Source organism: Adiantum capillus-veneris, chromosome 9 (genome assembly GCF_014529385.1).
Source record: "Adiantum capillus-veneris isolate H3 chromosome 9, ASM1452938v2, whole genome shotgun sequence".
Lineage (NCBI taxonomy): Eukaryota > Viridiplantae > Streptophyta > Polypodiopsida > Polypodiales > Pteridaceae > Adiantum > Adiantum capillus-veneris.
Window position 1 is genome coordinate 131674145 of NC_140939.1, and position 18252 is coordinate 131692396.

At 48.1% G+C, this 18252-nt stretch overlaps 1 protein-coding gene across 1 annotated transcript in view; it reads left to right on the top strand.

The window, feature by feature from the left end:
• The window catches only part of LOC147451186 (uncharacterized), a 65775-nt gene that overhangs the window by 38295 nt on the left and 9228 nt on the right, over window positions 1–18252 (top strand). The gene's annotated exons all lie outside the window — the stretch shown is intronic.

The following is an 18252-nucleotide window of genomic DNA, read 5'->3' on the forward strand; positions in this document are numbered from 1 at the left end:
GGTGGTGATGTGGCCACGGTGTCCACTAGACCACCATCCGTATCACTTGCCACGTGTCACGAGAGTCCGTCCAGTGTGAACACCTGACAAATTGTGACCAATTGAAACTGACTGCCTGTCTTGCACCAGTGACATTGTAGCCCTGCTAAAGCAGTCAAAACACTTCCCCTCTTTGAGATATTCAGTTATGTGCTCCTTGGTCAATCGGGGTCGTGCATCCTTCTTTTCCTGGAACTTCCTCTTTCTTCTATTTTCATTTGTCGAACTTTGTCTGGTCCTTGGTGTCGAAACTTCATTTGCAGGGTAAGTCGGGTTACCCGAATGTATAGAGAATCCCCCCGCTTAGCATGTCCTATCAATTGTTGTATTGACTCAGACTTCTGCTCAAGGCAGTAATCTCGGATCTCTTTGGGAAGTCCATAGCAAAACCGCTCGATTTGCTCCTTGAAAGTGACCTTAAAAGAAGAGATTGGTAGAAAAGCGTCCCAAAATCTTTCACAATAAGCATCCAAAGTGTCAGCCTTGGTCATTCGAAGATGGTTCCAAGCGGTCCTCACATCTCAATCGTACTCCTGAGTCAACAAGGAAGAAATAAAGAGCCGTTTGAAATTTAACCACTTAGTCGGGGCTTCTCTTCTCAAAAGAAGAGTGGACCACCGCGTTCGTGCATTTCATTTTAAGAATGACCCTACCTCCTGATCTTGGAGTGCTCTGAGTAGCGCCCTCCGGAGAGTGCTATATCAAACTGCTGAATAAAAGCTAAGCCTTTGGGAGCATCTCAGAATCCGTAAAAGGATTCAAACTTTACTGATTGTCCATCTTCCTTAAACTCCTTGGTCTTTTTTCCTTTGTCCTCGAGAAAATCATATTGATTGGCTATATAAAAGTGTTTCTTCTTTGCACAAAACATGTGATCATTGGAGTCCGAACTGTCAGAGGAAGATGATCCTCAATAGAAGTGTCGGTTTGGGATCTGCTCTTCTTTCCTTTATTCTTGTTCTTTCCTTTATTCTTGTTCTTTCCAAAACTTTGATTCTTGCTTCGCTTCTTGCCCTTTCTATCCTTGTCACTCGAATCGGAAGAGGAAGAGCTATCCGAACTGTCAGAAGAAGAAGAAGAACTGGGTAGTCCTTCAAAACATACATGCTTCTTCTAATTTCGTGCATTTGCAAAAGAAAATTGACGGCCGACGTAACCGGGATAGTCAGTCTCCTTGTTGAGTTTCTTCAATTGTTTCTTCGATGGCTTCTTCGCTTCTAGAAGTTGATTGATTCGTTTTTCGATGACGTCATTAAGTTCTTCTTCAGTAAACATCCTTGGGGTAGGAGGTTGCTTGAGGGCCGGTTTTATGGGTGAGTCAATGCCTTTTTGCCAATGAGTATGCACTTCATCCATTGGGTGCTGGGTCAAAAATTTGGCATATTGTGGATCCTTTGCAAATTGGAGCATTTGCGTTGCGCACTCATCGACCTGTTGTTGACCTAATATCTCCATAAGCTGGTACTCTGTAGGCCGAGGTGGCCCCTACTCGTGCTCTGCTAATCCACTCGAATTCTCCATATTGCCTCCCGTTCCCGATGTGGCAGGAGTAGTCGTCTGATTCTTGCTTGAATCCATGTGTGTCGCGAGAAAAGGGATCGGATTTCCCGGTAGAAGAGAAATCGACTGAGCTTTGATACTAATGTAATAAACTTGGACACCCCAAGTCTAGAATCTATCGCGACACGAGAGAGATTTACTTAAAACACTTCACAAAATTAAATCACAGTTCAATTGAGTCAACACGGCCTGATGTAGTTCCATGCCCAGAGAGATTGGCCCCAAAGATTGGCGCCCCTTTCGGTATTTCTTTTTGTATCAACAATTGAGCAAGTACAGGTGCCTTGGGCTGTCCTCTGTTGAGCGTCTCGTTAGCTTTGTATGAGCCAGAGAGAGCCCTAGGGTCTTATTTAAAGGCCCTTGGCCTTGGAAAAGCAGTTTACATGAAAAGATTCAGTTTCAAAAGCATCTGGTGCCAAAACAGACAGCGCAATTTGCGAAATTCCGTACAGCATGCCACGTCAGCAGCGCAATTTGCGGTTGTCCAGCCACGTCAGCATCTTCTTCGCAAATTTTTTTTAATGTCTTTATGCTCCTTTGGCCCTGCCGGAGTTGCCCATAAGTTGCATCAACTTATAATTGGAATTTTTTATTTTAATGTCCACAGGTCATGCCACATCATCAGTTTGTGACAGTTGAAGTACTAAAGTTTGTTCTGGTTTTGTTTGTTATGTAACACAAGGAAGGTTATTTGATGTGAAAAACCATGTTGTGTGTTGACGTAGTGTCACTATCCTCCTTTCGTTGGGCACAGGGGCATAGAGGTGACACTGGGTGTTGAGAGATACTTTTTTTAGCCACAGCTCAAGTAGGATGTAGGCAAGTTTGTGTGTACTCGTATGGTACGTCAGAAAGTGAAGTATGACATGCACAAAGTGACAAGACTCCTATAGCCTTTATCTATTTCAAAGCGATCATGAGAGAGTATAGCGATTGAATTCATCTTTGATCTTCCTAAGACTAAAGGTGGGCATGAATGGATCTGGACTATAGGTGACAGATTCAACAAGCAGGCTTATTTTGTACTAGTAAAGAAGACAGTGAAGCCCGATCACTTGGCAAAGCTGTTTGTTACACAGATCTTTCGGTTACATGTAATGCCTAAGTGTATTGTTATCGATAGACACCCCAGATTCACCAGATTGTTTTGGAGAGAAGTGTGTGAAAATGTGGGTACTAAGCTCAAACTCTCTTCGTCGTTTCATCCATAGACCGATGGGCAAATAGAAATAATCAACTTTGTGGTACGAGATTTGTTGAAGGGCTATATTTCTGACAACAAAACTTAGTGGGAGAAGTATTTGCCATCATTGGAGTTTGCTTACAATAACACTCTTCGCACTTCTATGGGGAAGGCACCATTTGAGGTTGTTGAGGTTTTGAAAGGTTCCACCATTATTGTGCAGTGAGTACAAGATTGTTCAGGCAGATCACTTTGTACAGGATCTGGAAACTTCTTGTGCCAAGGTAAAGGAGGCTTTGTAGAATTTTCAAGAACAGCATAAGAAAGCAATAGACGAGCATAAATGCGACTTGCAATTGAATGAGAATCATTGGGTGCTTCTCCGGTTTGAGAAGGCACGCCTTAGAAAGAGGAAGGATAAGGAGAGGTTTTCAAAAACTAAGTATGCGATACTATGGGCTCTTCTGAGTTTTAGAAAAGATTAATGATGTGTCCTTTAGATTGAGGTCGATACTTGGAAGATTCACAATGCTTTTCATGTGAGTTTGCTGCGACCTTTCAAGGATGAGGTGCCATAGCACAGGGAGCTAGAGAAGGAACATGAGGTTAGCAATACCCCCAAAATCTCAAAGAGAAATCAATTGACTTTATTCCCATCTAGGCAATCTATGACAAAGGAGTGGAATGGCTACCCTCTTGTGCAACACACACCGCAACAAATTCAATCTACTCATTCAATGTGCACTTTTGGAATAGACAGAGCTAATCCAAAAGCCTCAAGGTAAAGCTCGAAAATCTGAGCAGTATATGGTAAGTCCTCCTACTGCATCCACTTTGCATCAAAAAGTTGGATAATTCCTGAACTTGACCAAATACCTAGAGACCAGTTTACCCTTCACTTTCTTTTCCTTGTGCTCTAGGACCTGTTCTCGTATTAGAATCTCCTCAGTTTCTTCTACCTTAGGTTCCTTCTCTTTGGCAGTACTCTGCGGAGTGACTTTATGATGTGCATAAAAGAATTGAATGTGATTTGCGAGATTTTGGTGTTAGATTCCTTTAGATCTGATTGATTCATGTACTGTTACATTTTTCTTTTGTATGAGTATGTGTTTTAAGATAATGTCTACATTATTTTGTCTTGGTGCACCTGAGAGGTGGTGATAGTTAGTGTGAATCAAGACTCTTGTGAGGGATCAACGTGGTTTGGATGGGATTGCTAAATTTGTCATCATGATCATGATTCATATCTCAGATCTAGTTGGTGATAATGATGTGAATGTGATTGTTCAGTCTTTGTGTTGGTGCATGGTTGCGTAGACAAATGCATGTCTATATAGAGTTAGTGTCTACTGAGCTATTTTAGTGTCGATTGTCTGTTTTGCATGCGTAATTGAAGTACTCTTCTGTGAAGGGAGTATGCCACAAAATGATGACATGTCAGGCCGCTACCTAGACACTCGAACAAAAGAGCAGACACAAAACAGAGCCTGAGAAAAATGACCTAGCATCTTTGGAATCAGGCCACAAAACGTGGGTTGTATTATACTGACATAGCACGGTGCTTTTTGGGCATCAGTTTTTGGGCAGTTGGCTTGAGAACTTTTGGAGGGCGACTTGTTTTCAGTAGAGCCTGCTTTTGGGGGTGCCCTGTTTTTGTAACAATTTCTTTTGCAGCGAGTGCCTATAAATTAATTCCTAGTGAATGATTGCAGAGTTACAGGGTAGACTCTACGACAAGGGTACTTAGTGCTTATTAATACAAAACATTGTAGCAGAAGGGGTGCAAGACTTTGGGGCTAGAGCATCTGGAAGTGGAACTCCGTCTTTTCGTGTCACGACTTGACTTTGTTTTTAGTGTTATGAGTTTGCAATTCTGTTTGTGTGTTTTACCGCCTTGTTAGTGCCAAGCGGGTTACATTGATCCTAAGCCGCAAAGTCTTGAACCGTTTCTAATGTAAAGACAACTTTGCCTTCATAAGTTTGTAGCCGATGATGGCATGGTCCATAAGCTCTTACCTAGTGCTTGCTTGCTTTGAAAGACAGTACTTTTGGAGCGGAGAAGGTACTTCAATAGTATAGCGCTCACTAATCCTCCAAGGTTAAATTTTTGAAGAGAGAAATTGGACAAAAGACATCCAAGTATTTTTAATTGTAATCTTCCTTGGTGTTGGTGGATATCATCTTCAGATTACCCCATTTTGCTAGAAGTTGCTCTTTAAATAAAGATGTCAAGTAAGTGCGAGCAAAAATATTCTTGAAGGCTTGCCATGTCCTTGGAGCTGGAGGCTTTGCAATAAAGAACACTACTGCATAGCAGTGTTCTTCAGAAAGGCGATTGCTTGAGAAATTTTGGTTTCTTTAGTGTAATTACAGAGTGAATAGATATTGTCGAATTGTTGGCAAAATTGTAAAGCTTTCTTTTGATGACTCCTGAGAAAGCAAAGAACATAACTGTAAATCCACTGTCCTTGAAGTCCTTTGGTCGAGGCACTGATGGTGCTGGATAATACGAGTAAGCATAAGGGTTCCAAATGCAGAAGGTGGTGGCAATGGTGGTACAAGAGAGGGTCCTACTCATCTGATGAAAAACACCTCCAAGAGGGATAACAGAATCTCTCGATTGATGAGTCCAAGCTCTTGAAATGTCGGGTGTCGGAAGTTATAATAGGTGAGACATAACAGGACACATCCTAAGGCATCATTACGCTTTGCTCAATGGGTGTCCAAAACATTATAATGGCACACACCCAAGAGATAATGGTTTTCTATATTCTAGATAGTTGTAGCCACCTCCTTTTTTTTTTTCCCCCGAGAAAAAGATCCTTCTATTAGTTACCGAAACTGCCCATAGGGCTACAACCACCTCTTCAAGAGAGGGCTACAACAACCATGATGGGAGACTCTCCCAATGAAAAAACCAGCATATGTACAATGGGGCTAAATCAAGAAATGGGGGGAGGGAAAAGCCACACAGGTGGTCGGTAATGCCATCGGAGTACTCCTTGGACCATGGTGTAAAAAGGCCCAGGAGGCCAGAGTCGAAGGAAAGCCTCTCTGCACTCCTGCATGTGGTCGGAGCTGCCCTGTCGTCCCTCAAGCTGTCCTCTGAGAGTATGGATCAGGTCTAGCCAAAAATCGCGAACAGTCTCTGCTGGTGGCACAGGGCGAGCCTCAAAGATGCGGAAGCAACGGGCCTGCCAGATGAACCAGAGTGTCAGGCCACTGATGAGCTCCCAACACTCCTCTCTCTCACTGTACCACTCCTGTGGAGTAAGCTTTGTAGTGTAGGTCGCCCCTCCTGCATCACTATCATCGTGCTGGTGGAAGATAGCTCAAACTGAAGTGCCGGGCCCGTGAGGGTGGACCAAGCCGCTGCTCCCCAAGTGTACTGCCGAGCCGTGGAGAGAGCAGGCATCAGCCGAAGAACTCGTAGCCACACCTGCTGGGCCGAGGAACAGTCCCAAAGACAATGACGCTGACTCTCCACAAGATGGTCACAAGCTGCACATGCGGCCGAGAGACCACTATGCACTAGCCAGCTCCCAACTGTTGTAGCTCTGTGTGCGACCAGCCACTGAAACAAGGTGACTCGCCTCGGCTGTCTGGAGTCCCACAACCTCTCCCAGAAGGCTACCAAGAACTCAGCCGTGAGACCCTCCTCCTGCCAATGAGGTGCTGTAGCGGGGCGGGCCTCTCTCTGTGCTGCTAGTATATTACGTCCCAGTCGAACAGTGTACTGAAAGAAAGGGACTCCTGGGTGGTCTGCTGAAGAGAAGGGGTCCCTCCAGAGCCACTCACCAGGATCCCACCGTACTGTGCCAATGGACAACACTCCCAAGCCCATAGCCTCCAGTGTCCAGTCTCAAGAGTTGTTGGGTCAGGATCAATGACACAAGTCCTCCCACAGATGCCCACTACTCGGATCCTCTGAAAACAGCACTCTACCACCTGCGGGGCCTCTACTGCAACTCGTTGTAAGCGTCCCCTACCCTGGAGCTCGAAGAAAAGGGATGGAACAGTCTTTGAGCAGGCCCTGACAAAGATGAGAACCTCCAATCATGTGAAGGCTCCCATCCACCTGGGTGCTAATGGCTCGAGAGGCGTGAGCCACTCAGTTGGAACTGCCTCTGAGATGTCCTGACACATGCTCTGCACCGCTCTCATGCCTTGTAGCTGGAAACCCTGCACCTCCTCAGACAAGCCTGTGAACTCTAACTAGTCACCTAAAGAGTGTGCTGGACCCACTGCCATGGGACCCCAGGAAACATGAGGCCGACTACCAACCAAGTGGCCTCTCTGAGTGCTAACCATGGGGTTCCAGACAAGGGGCTGCCGCCGTAGGCGCTTCTCCGTGCAAATAGGTTGTCTTTGCTCCAGTCTTCGCCGCAAGAGCTCCCAAGAGCGAAGCAGACTCACAGTGAAACAGTCCTCCAGTCTCTTGCTTAAACCAACTCTGCGCATCCTGTGAAGATCCATCTGGTCGAAGGTTGCCAGGGGCCTCTTGCCTGAGGCACCCTAGCACGAAGCCGCTGTAGCAAGAACTCCTTCCAGGGCTCCTCGCTTGGAAGAAGTCCTCTGACGATGAACTTCCCAAGAAGGGCTCGGCTCTGCTGTGCTGGGTCAATGATCCCAAGCCCTCCCTGTGAACAAGGAAGAGTGATGACCTGCCAAGCCACTTTGGCTCGGGCTATCTGAGTGTCACGTCTTGACCAAACGAAGTTCCTGATCAGCCTCTCTACCTGGCTGATACAAGAACTCGAGAAGATCCAGCAAGAAGTGATGTACCACATAGTCGCCAACAACACCTGGTTGGCCACTACTACTCTACCAGCCAAAGAAAGTCGTGTTGAGCTCCAATGTAACAACTTTCTCCTGATAGACAGGAGAAGGGGAGCAATCTGCTGCTCGGCAGACAAGTCCAACCAACCTGACAGCCCAAGTACCGAACTTCAGTCCCTCGGGGGATCCACCTAAAACCCTCTCCTGGCATCCAATCGGGTACATGAGCACTACCAACCGAGAAAGCCACTGTCTTTCTCTAGGTGATCAGTGCCTCCGATGCACAACGGTCTCCAGAGCCTGCTCACACATGTGAAGGTTGGCCTCTTGGCCATCTAAGTACAAGGCTGAGTCGTCGGCAAACTCATCGTCCAGAAGCTCATATCCCCGAATACGGAGTGCTAAGCCCCGTAGACCAACCTGCTGCGACACCAAAAACCTGCTCATCGCCTCCGCATAGAACAGAAAGAGGAAGGGTGTCACATGACACATCCAACCGTATGTGTCCGTGGACAAGCTACAGCATGATCAGGGTTCACTCGGTCCAGTCAAGTCTAGATTAGAAGTGATCTGGCACTTTTGTGAGTCTATTCGTAGACCATGCATGCCCAGTCACTTAGTGTAGATGCATATCCTCTGGTTACACACAGCATGATCATCAGTATTCCCTTCAGAACCCATCAGATTCAGTCAGGGGAATTTTTCAATGCATTTAGTCTATTTTCCCTATTTTTGGTATTTTTCACTTATTATTGTTAAGTGACTTTCCAACAAAAGTAGGTAGGGCAATTTTGCTAAGTTTGTATATAAGCAAACTAGAGCTAGCACTATTTGGCAGAGGAGGCAGCAAGAGCTTCCCGCTCAACAGGCACCTTCTCAACAAGAACCTTGGTGTTGTAGATTCCCTTCATCGCTAGACTTTTTCCCCACTTGGCGTTTTCAGCCCTACTTGATCGCCATCAACAGTTAGCCCTAGCGTTTCCAGTTTGGCATCGCCATCACCCCCAGGACCTCAGCGTTTTCACTAACGCTAGCAGGCAGGCAGCGTTTTTTGTTTTCAGCCGTGAATGCAGCAGATGTTCAGCATTTTCAGCATTCCACAACAGTAGCAGATTCAGCCCTTGAAGCATTGCAGAAGACCCCCATTTTCAGCCCTCGAAAACGCAGCCAAAACAGTCATTTTCAGCCACCGAAACAGTCCCGAAATTCAGCAGATAGAAGACCACAGATTTCAATCCTAAAGTCGTCGTCGCCGTCACCGACATAGTCACAGGTTGCATCAGTCCATTGCATCCGCATTGTACCACTTTGTGCAATCATAAGTAGACCACTCTCGCCGACGAGAGTGGGGCCTTCGGAGGAGGGTTTTACAACGTCTCTGGTGTCGTATCTCTCTTCTCTCTCTATGTCTCAGTCTCATACACTTGCACCCAGAGTGACCATTCACTTTGTTTGTGATCATAGCACTTTCCATTAAGAACGGAAGGCTCTTCCTTCCATAAGAACTAAAAGAAACCTTGAGCACAGTTCGGAGCACTCATCTTGAGCAAAGCGCAACAATCATTCCGCTGCACCTTACATTGGTATCAGAGCTTTGGCAGTGTTCTGTATCACTCAAGGAAAGAACCACAAGAACCACAAGATTTTTTTTTGCTTGTTGAGGTCGCACGAACCCAAGTTCGCTTGGGCGTGTCGATTCCTAATCGTGTTTTGTTGAAGAGTGACAGGAAGCCCAAGAAAGAAGGGCTTTTCTAGCCTCCCCTTGTGTCTCTTTTCACTCATTGAGAATCGACGTGAGGTGGGAAAAAGCAACCTTGGTGTGAGCGCAAGGCCGCTAAGGGGTGCGCCCACGGAAAGGAGTAGAACTCGAGTGAAGAGAAGATCCTTCTCAAACTCGGTTTGCAAGCAAAAGAAAACCTCAAGAACCTCAAGAACCTTAAGAACCCAAGATCCCCAAGAACCCAAGTTCCTCGTGAACTTAAGAACCCAAGACCCCCAAGAACCCAAGTTCCTCGTGAACTTAAGACCCAAGACCACAAGAACCCACGACTTCAGAATGGTCATCACTCGAAGCGAAATGGATACTTCGCTTGGAGGTGATGAGCATGAGATAGGCGAAGAAGAAACAGAAATGGTAGCCATAGAGCGTCAGTACGACTTGGAAGAAAAAGAAAGTCAAGCCAAATTTGATCGCGAGACCAAAGCAAGAATGCAAGAGATGTTACGACTCTTTTCTCAAGTGCAGGCATAGATGCAAGAGATTCGGGAAAAGGAGAATTTCTTAGTCTCTTCTTCTCCAAAGTATGACACACAGGATTTGCATGATTGTGAGAAGCATGATGATTTGAATGACAATGATTTTCCTGATGATGATTTGATTGGCAATGATAAGCATGATGATTTGCATGATCAAGAGGTGATTTCTCACAAGCATGATGAGTTGCATGAAGATGATGTGATTGTTCACAAGGATGATGTGTTAGTGGATGCTTTTTCTAGCGAAGCTAACCTCGTTGTAGATTCGATCAATCACGAAGAACCGATCTTGGCTTTCGAGTCGAGGTCCAAAGAACCCCCACAGGACGATTCGATCATTCAGGAAGACGCGATCTTGGCTCTCGAGCCTAGGTCCAAGGAACCCTCACAGGAGTATTATGTGTTCGCATGATTGATACATACACATTGTTTGAATGTTTCATTCGTGATTGTTTCCTGTATTTTAGTCAGTATTGTTATGTGATCCCTTTTCCTAGGCATGACATATTGTATGTTGAACACGTCTCTTTCATGGATGAGCACGAATGTATGCGGATTTTTCATGAAAAGCTGAAAGTTATGTATGTCAGGACGTCACATTCCATGGCATTTCCATTGTGAACTACCACAGTTGATTGCTCTAGATCAAAAGAAAAAGATTCGATCTCATTGTTTGCATGTGTTTGGTGAACGGTTTAGCACGCCGTCTATTTGTTCATCTACATTGCATGCACAGTCTTTGAGAAAGACAAGATTTTTTCCCTTCACTTTACATGGAATGGGTATGTTCATGGTTTTGTGTTGGAAATGGTTCAGGAATTTTCAGCCACGGAGATTCTTGAAGAAGAAAGAAGCATGACTCTAGACGAAGTTGAAGCATTAAAGGAGCCACAGAAGACTTTGTGTCGCTTTTGGCGCGGCCCAAAGAAGCAAGCGTTGCAGACCGCACAACCCACACATTAGAGTGGGTCGACGAAGAGTCCCTTCCAGGATTCCGGATGCTATTGGCGATCTCCCTCGACCCCATACAGTTCGGTACCAGTACCTCACTTTGAAAAGGAGGGGATGTCACGTGACACATCCAACCCTATGTATCCGTGGACAATCTACAGCATGATCAGGGTTCAGTCAGTCCAGTCAAGTCTAGATTAGAAGTGATCTGGCACTTTTGTGAGTCTATTCATAGACCGTGCATGCCCAGTAACTTAGTGTAGATGCATATCCTCTGGTTGCACACAGCATGATGATCGGTATTTCCTTCAGAACCCATCAGATTCAGTCAGGGGAATTTTCTAGTGCATTTAGCTTATTTTCCCTATTTTTGGTATTTTTCACTTATTATTTTTAAGTGACTTTCCAACAAAAGTAGGTAGGGCAATTTTGCTAAGTTTGTATATAAGCAAACTAGAGCTACCACTATTTGGTAGAGGAGGCAGCAGGAGCTTCCCGCTCAACATGCACCTTCTCAGCAAGGACCCCCGCAGAACTCTGGTGTTGCAAATTCCCTTCATCGCCATACTTTTTCCCCACTTGGCGTTTTCAGCCCTACTTAATTGCCATCAACAGTTAGCCCTAGCGTTTCCAGTTTGGCATCGCCATCACCCCCAGGACCTCAGCGTTTTCACTAACACTAGCAGGCAGGCAGCGTTTTTGGTTTTCAGCCGTGAATGCAGCAGATGTTCAGCATTTTCAGCATTCCACAACGGTAGCAAATTCAGCCCTTGAAGCATTGCAGAAGACCCCCATTTTGAGCCCTCGAAAACGCAGCCAAAACAGTCAGCTTCCCGCTCAACAGGCACCTTCTCAACAAGAACCCCCGCAGAACCCTGGTGTTGCAGATTCCCTTCATCGCCAGACTTTTTCCGGACTTGGCGTTTTCAGCCCTACTTGATCGCCATCAATAGTTAGCCCTAGCGTTTCCAGTTTGGCATCGCCATCACCCCCAAGACCTCAGCGTTTTCACTAACGCTAGCAGGCAGGCAGCGTTTTTGGTTTTCAGCCGTGAATGCAGCAGATGTTCAGCATTTTCAGCATTCCACAACAGTAGCAGATTCAGCCCTTGAAGCATTGAAGAGGACCCCCATTTTCAGCCCTTGAAAACGCAGCCAAAACAGTCATTTTCAGCCACCCAAACAGTCCAGAAATTCAGCAGATAGAAGACCACAGATTTCAGTCCTAAAGTCGTCGTCGTCATCACCGTCGCCGTCACCGACATAGTCACAGGTTGCATCAGTCCATTGCATCCGCATTGTACCACTATGTGCAATCATAAGTAGACCACTCTCGCCGACGAGAGTGGGGCCTTCAGAGGAGGGTTTTACAACGTCTCTGGTGTCATATCTCTCTTCTCTCTGTATGTCTCAGTCTCATACACTTGCACGCACATTGTCCATTCACTTTGTTTGTGATCATAGCACTTTCCATTAAGAACAGAAGGCTCTCCCTTCCATAAGAACTAAAAGGAACTTTGAGCACAGTTCGGAGCACTCATCTTGAGCAAAGCGCAACAATCATTCCGCTGTACCTTACAAAGGGGGCAAGAGGACAGCCCTGTCTAACGAACGTGTGAGCATGAAGCGATCACCTCTACCTCCTGTCAAAAGTACCTGACTGTGAGCCTGTCTGTACAAAGCTGACACCCCTCTGATACAAGCATCTGAGAAGCCCATCCTGCGTAGAGTGCCCTCTAGAAAGTCCCAATCAACTCTGTCGTATGCCTTCTCAAAATCGAGAAGAAGAATCACTAGGTCCTCACCACGGAGCCGTGCCAGAGCAGAAGCTTCCCAAAAAGTAAAGATGTTGTCCAGGATACTGCGTTCCTTGACAAAACCTGTCTGAGTCCCATGTATAAGGCTCTCTAGAAGTGATTGAATCCTCAAACTCAGAGCCTTGGCAAGAATTTTGTAGGCTGAGTTGAGGATGGTGATGGGGTGCCACTGTCGACCAAGGAGCCACTCTCCTTGGGAATGAGGTATATCAGGCCCTCACTCATGCTGTCAGGCATCACTCCTGTGTGCAAAATGTACTGAAAAGCACTACAGAGATCTGGGCCAAGCAGGTCCCAGTATTGCAAGAAAAAGCTGGGAGTCAGCCCATCCTCACCTGGACAACTACCATGGGGGAGGGCCCTAAGAGCCGTGTGCAGCTCCTCGAGTTGAAGTGGTAGCTCAAGCCTCTGACGCATCTCCTCAGTCACAAGACAAGGCATCTGTGCCCAAAGCTGCTCCCTGCATGCATCCTGGCGCTCTGATTGGGGCTCTGCAGACAGTAACTCACGGTAAAAGTCAGTAGCAACTGCACGCATATCCTCCGGCTCAGAAGCAATTGACCCGTCAGGCCTCCTCAACTGACTGCATGCCGAGGTCCCATTGCCTCAAAGAAAGCACCCGTCACTCTGTCGCCCACCTGGGTCCATTGAGCTGCGTGTCGGTGGAAAGCAAACTCATGTCGCCTCTCCTCTGTGCTAACAAGCTCCTGACGAGCCTGCTGTAGCTGCTCCTCCAACCAAGGACTGTTAGGATGCTGCTCCTACATCCTCTGTAGCGAAACAATGCCCCGTTTGAGACTTTGCTCCTCCTCTCTCGCTGCAGCCCGGCGAGCCAGAGACTCCTGGAGAAAAAAACGGCTAATTTGAGCTAGGCCTGAGGCCACTCTGTCAGTAGGAGAATCCTGCCTGTCCAAGCTCTCTGTCGAGAGAGCCTCTACCCGCTCTCTGAGTGCTGAGTCTAGCAAGACCCTCTCTGGGATACGAAGCATCGTGCTCCCACTCCTCTGCCTGTCTGCCATTGTGAGGATCACCGGTGCATGGTCCGAGAAGGAAGTCCCTGCCAGAATGCCCATTGTCCCTCCCAAGTCACTGAAACGGTCACCAGTGTAGAAGCGATCTATCCGCGATAGATTCACTCTTCCCACTTTGCGGTCCGAACGAGAGAAGGCCAGGCTGTCTGGGGGCCTCACAAAACCAGAGTGGTGCCAAACATCCGAGATGCTCAGAGTCATATAAAACCTCTCCCAAGCTGCCAGCGCAACTCCATGCACAGTAGCGTGGCTACCACCAATTCTGTCAAAAGGGTCCTCCAACATGTTGAAGTCCCCTCCTATACACCAGTGTTCTGCCTGCGGCAGAGACTCAACTATCTGTGACCAAAACTCTGCTCGAGCACTCGCCACATTGGGCGCATAGATGTTCATGAAGCCCACTAGGCAACCCTGAACCTGCATAGTAATCCACTGAGCCCTGCCTGGCATAATAATCCCTCTGCCCATAATGGCCTGCTGCAAAGAGTCCGCAATAGTCATCCATACCCCACCCTGGATGCCTCCAGGTCCAAAAGCAGCTGATCAAAAAGTGCCATATCGTCCGCGCAAGAGCTGACCACAACGTCTAATGCGGCTCTCACACAGATGGTGCTCCTGAAGCCTAAGAAGATCAATCTCTCCTCCCACAAGGCAGCGCTGAAGCTCGTGACGCAGTCGGCCCCGCTGACGCTAAAACAGGAGCCCACCTAGTCCCTGCACAATCCATGAGACAATTCTCATTGGGAGCGAGAGAGATTAGATGCTGTTGCAGCAGCTAGACGGGCTATCTTCGATGCTGGCTTGGATGGGGAGTATTCCGCATCCAAACGTCCTCTAGATAGGCGTGACTGCAACAAGTGCCTGGCCCAAGCCCAAGCAAAGCGAGCCGTACGTAAGGCAACCTCCTCTGTCAAGGAGTCCTCATGAATGTATACATAGCATGGCAAGCACTGTGTATCGGCAAAGAAGTAAACCACAATGTGTCTACATCCTGCTGAATTTGGAGGTGTCACCGCAAACTTGGCCAATGGCCACAGAGTCTGAAGCATGTCTGTAACTCCTAGTTCTCCCATGTGGTGAGAGAACTCTAGGACCTATGTGTGCAACCATCCCAACACTGAGTCGAGAGTCCACTCTGGTTGGTCCCTGCCGCAGAGGGGAAAGGAGAAGCCAACTGTTGAGTCCAAGGCCTCTGTCCCCCTAGCTGCAAGGAATAGAACATGGAACCTGAAGCAAGCTTCCTCATGGTCTGCTGAGGGGTCGCCGAGAAAACGAGTGAAGTTGTAGTCGAAGAAATCCCATCGGCGCCGGATGTCAATGCTCATCAGACCTGGAGGGATATCTGCAAGGGGGGATGTCTGTACCTGTAGAGGGGGCCAAGCGACTCGTGGCAAAGGCGATGCCAAGAGACCTCCTAGCAGCCGGAGAAGGCCTTGCCCCTCGGGACGACTGAGGAACTGAAGCGGGAGGGGAGGAAGAAGGAGCAGGGGGGAGCGGTGGAGAAGAGGGGCGGGGGGAGCGGTAGAAGTAGAGGGGCGGGAGCAGGAGGCGGGGGGGAGGATGAGGAAGAGGGAGGGAACTTTGGAGGGGGAGGGGCTGTTGAGGGTGAAGCTGGGGTGGGGGCTGGAGCAGGGACCTCATCCTCCTCAAGAGGACCAAACCGGTTCCCCGTGGGAACCCACTGCTGTTGAGTAGGCGCCTGAGGACCACTCTGAGTGCCAGGCTGTCGCTGTGGTCCCTGAAGTCGTCGACCACGGACCGGTTGCCATCCCTCCTCCGCTGGAGCCCCAGGCTCAGAGGGTGGCTCTGCATGTGTGCGCTGTGTCTCTGTCTGTGTCTGCTGGCCAGTCCTTGCAGGCTGGGGCTGAGGCTGTGGTGTAGGTCGAGCCCTCCTCCGTGGACAGGCCTTCGCTAGATGGCCCATCTGTCGACAAATGAAGCACTGGTTCAGGAGGCCCGAATACTCCACACTCTGTCTAAACCAACCCCCACTCACCCGAGGCTGAAGAATAACCTTCGGGAGCGTGTGAGTCTCTCTGACCAAAACGCAAACTGAGGGAATGCGAGCCGCCTTGGCAGCTACTGAGGCTGCCGTGCGAGGTGTCTCCAAGACAGTCCCAACGGCTGAGCCTATCCTGGACAGAAGTGGTAAGTACTCCATCCGCAAACCCGAAAAGCAGACAGAGATGGGGATGTCTGCCTCCTCGACTAGAACATCCGAAGCAGGGTCGAAACCATGTCTCCATTGTCGAAAGTGGGCGCGTGTTGCTCGGATGGTCAATGGACTCATGGCGATGACCTTGGACGCCATCTCGGAGGTCTCAAACTTGATCTGATAGTAACCTCGTCCGAGAATCTATACGTGCAAGATCTTGCCCACCCCTGCGAGAAGGCGGGCCTGGAGAAGGTCACGCAACTCTCCTCTGCTAGGTCGAGTGCCGAGAATCTTGCAAATGATAGTAGTCGCCTGCAATCGCTCTACCTCTGTGGCTAGGCTCGCTTGCTCTGTCGGCGAAAGAGGCAGTCGAATGGTGGGCTCAGCGGGGTCAGGCGAGGGGGCCTCGGACGAGTCCCTGTGTGGCGGAGCTGGAGCCTCCATCTGTGCCTACTGCTGTGTCGAAGAAGCGGGCGGTGAAGCGACTCTGCAGCCGAGCGTGCCGAGCACTGTCCAAAAAAGAACAGTGCTACCAGAGCCAAGTGTAGAAGGGTTCGGGGGGAGGCGGCGTCAGCTGGGGGCAACGACGGGTACGGCACGCTTCATCGCCACCTTCTTGCACTTGTTTGAGTCATAGTATGCTCTCCTTCTGTAACGGGAACGGGCACCACATGCCAACGGAAAAGAACAGACTAAACAACTTTAAGCACTCCAAATAACAACCGAACTGAAAGAAATGCACGACACACGAGATGGGGAGTGGTGGAGCTCCACCCCAAGAGAGGACTGGCCCCAAACCTTGGTGCCCCTTTCGGTATTTCTTTATATTGCTTCAACAAGGTACAACTCCCATGGCTCTGCTCTGCATCTCTCGCGGGTAGACTGCTAGAGTGAGAGCCCATGGGTCATATTTAAAGGCCCTTGGTCTCTAAAAGCAGTTACATGAAAAGCTTCAAGTTCTAAAAGCATCTAGCCTCCAAAAAACAAGCCAACGCAATTTGTAAAATTCTGTATAGCTTTGCAATGTTAGCACCTGAAGTCCGTACAGCTTGCCACGTTATCAATGTAAAACAGGGCGTCCGTACAGCCGCCACATTATGAGCGATTTCGCCTTTATTTTAATGCTTTAGGTCTCTTTGGGCCGGATCGGACGGGGTCCCATAAGTTGGTGGGAACTCTTCTTAAAAATTAGGCCACTCGGCAAGACATTTGCAAGTTGGTAAAACTTCTTCTGCTGCTCCTAGGGTTTAGGCCCCTCGGCAAGGATCTGCAAGTTGGCTCCGTTCTTCAGTGGCTTGACACGTCAGTAGTTTGTGACACCTTCACAAAGATGTTTGGAAGATGAGAAGAAGTAAATGGTTTTCTACATTCTAGATAGTCGTATCCACCTCTTGCAACTGTCTGGGTGGTAGGTCATCTCCTAGGTTTTCCTATTTAGATCTTGTGAGTGAGGGCTTCTTTGTGTGCCCGGACTTGTGAGGCTTTTCTAGAAGTCTAGGCATTATGGGGGATTTTTTTCTCAGATTTTTTCTGGTGTGCCACTTGTGGCCTTTTTGTTGAGCGCCCTATTTTTATGTTTTTGACACTTTATATCCCCATTTATTTGACACGGTTTATTGAGATGTGAGTTGGGGATTTTTATTACTTCTCTATGTCGGGGGGGGGGGGGGGGGGGGATTCTGACGTTGGGCTGTGCAGAGCCTTGTATTCTCTTGTTACCAGATTGCCTTGCATGGCTTGTCCACTCTCTCTAACCATCACCTCTCTCTAGTGTTTTTCTCTCTCCTCTTCTCTTTGGTCTTGTTGTGTATTTAGGTTTTGAGAGGGGGTGTTAAGAGTTTTGGAGATCATCTCTTGGGAGATGTGGGTTAGGCGTTTTTATTACTTCCCTATTTTTATGTTTTTAACCCTTCATATGTTAGAGCTCAGGCATCTCTCTTGGTTCATCCAACCAGTTTCGCCCAGAGACAGGTGTGAAGGCTGTTTTCTAGCTGTGCTCGGCCAGTGTGAGGTAGGTCTCTCATGTCAGGTGGTGTCTAGCTATGTTTAGCTCGGGTTTTTGCTTGTTCCATGTTCAATAGACTCTTGAAGGCTTGGGATATTTTATCCCAGGCTCCCCCTATTTTTCCCAGGCATTTGGTGCCTCTCTCCCATTATTCCTCCCTTTTCCAAGGTTGTGGGGTCTTGAGGCTGGGTGGGGAAGCCAGGGGCAGCACCTACATATGGTGCAGGGGGGTTCACCTCTAGTGGTGTGCAGTTCAGCCTCAATTCAGGGGTGCCCTCTCATGGGCACCCCGAGGGGCAGCATGTGGGGATTACCACCAGGAAGCCCTAGCATCTTTCCTCCAGCATGTCTTAACGTTTTTCATCAGCATGCCCAACGTTATCTGTAGCAGCCCCCAGCGTTTTTGGTGGGCAGTCATAGGGAGGTTTGCAGATGATGGCACACTTCTGTTGGGGCCGATCCCTTGCTAGGACAGAC